A 1,932-nucleotide genomic window follows, 5' to 3' on the forward strand; every position below is an offset into this window, starting at 1 on the left:
CTCTCTCTCTCTCTCTCTCTCTCTCTCTCTCTCTCTCTCTCTCTCTGTGTGTGTGTGTGTGTGTAATTTTCTTAAATATAGAACTATCATGTAAAGAAAGAACAGGCGGTAGGGCCCCAGTGTTGCACCAGGGCTGGGCACAGAGACTGGAAACAGCTACAGTTACCGACAGGAGCACTAACGCCTTGGAGAAGTGAGAGGGCACGGTGGAGAAGAGAGGGTGGTTAATACAGGACAAAGGAACAGGTGGCCTTATGTGCTCAGTCCTTAGCAAGAGCACACCTTACTTCTTGGTCTTCTTGATCCAGCATCTTTCACTGGTCCCCACACTCAGCCTGTGTCTGCCCTGTCTCCTCTACTGGCTTTTTTCTCTCCACACCTTTGCTGTCGGAGGCTCCGGGACCCAGGGTCTATAGCATCCTATTTCCTCCTCCCTGCCTTGGAGGGTCAGCCGTTTCAAGGCCTTTGAATTCCACCGTCAGGGTGACCATGCCCAGAGGTCAAATTTCGGTCCAGATTTTCCTCCTGGACTCCAGTCCACTATCTATCTGTGTATCTATCATCTACATATGACAATTGGACTTTAAACCAACGCATCTCAAACAGGACCCTTGCCCATCCCTAAATGTATGTGTTTGCTGCCCCCCACCACCTCAGGGGACAACAGTCATTCATCTCAGGAGATAAAGTCATACTATCCAGTTCTCGGCTGCAAAACTTTTGGTCACTCTTAACTCTTCCTCCTTTTTTGTCGGGGGTGAGTTTTACTTTGGAACTGGCCTGAAACTGGAAAGCTTCCCTGGCTTGGATTCCTGAGGCCTGGGAGTGCACACACACCATCTATCCATGAAACTCTTTAACCTGCTCTTCCGTTCTCAGAAAATCCTGTCAGTTCTGCTAACAATTGCGTCTAGAATTCATACACTTCTTATGGCCCCATCACCCCAGGCCACGCTTCTGGCTACTGTTTATCTTTTCCTACTAGTTTTGAAATTGTCTCCTACTGGTTCTCCACCATCCAATGGCCAGATTATTTTAAAACACGAATGAGGTCTGTCTATGCCATACCCCAAGCCCTCAGCAAAGTTTCCTCCTTTAAGACCTCACAGAAGCCTGTGGAACTCTACAGTTGCTGTCCATGCTCAGTTACTCTGGTCTCGGCTCTCCCAGCCCTTCAGTGGACACGCTGATGCCCGGGCTACCCCATCCATGGCTGTGCCTCTACCCATACTGAGTACCTTAGATGCCACACCTCACTACCGTCATCTTTAAGCCCCCATCCACCTTACTCTCCCCACCCGCCTGCAGAGCATGCCACCTCTCGGTACACCAAAGGAATCACCGTGACTCCCAAACTAGGATGCTCTAGGAAGCAGGGGAAATTGTGAGCTCCGTCTCTCCCTATCCTCGGTGTCTGGACTGTAGTAGGCCTCAGGCTGAGGTTAAAGAAGCAGACCCGTAGGGGGAAAAAAAAATCCATCAGGGAAAAGAGAGTATAGGAGGAAGAGGGTGGAAACTAACCAGAAGCTGGCCAGAGAGAGCACACAGGCAGCTAGGAGGTGAGGATGCTGAAGCCCAAATGGAGGTCCGAGTGGATAAAGAGGCAAGTAGAGATGTGGGGTCTGGAGCTTGGGAAGAAGGCTTATTGTAGCCCCATGCCACTGACACGAGGTAGGCGCCCAATAAATAGGGACCGCTGTCTGGGGGAAAATGGGCTATTAAGAGGCCGTGCAGACGTTCGGCTCACATACAGTGGACACTAAGAAATGGAGCAGCAGGAAAACTCCAAACCTGCACAGCAGCAAAGACAGAACCCTTTCCAAGATATTTCCCAGGGAAAGGCCATGGGGCCGGGGAAGTGACCGCGAGCGAGAGCTGGAAGGTGAGACGCGCCCACGCGGGTGCGCGCCGAAGCCTCGCGGCGCCGGCGCC

Source organism: Microtus ochrogaster, unplaced genomic scaffold (assembly GCF_000317375.1).
Source record: "Microtus ochrogaster isolate Prairie Vole_2 unplaced genomic scaffold, MicOch1.0 UNK10, whole genome shotgun sequence".
In the NCBI taxonomy this organism is placed as follows: Eukaryota; Metazoa; Chordata; class Mammalia; order Rodentia; family Cricetidae; genus Microtus; species Microtus ochrogaster.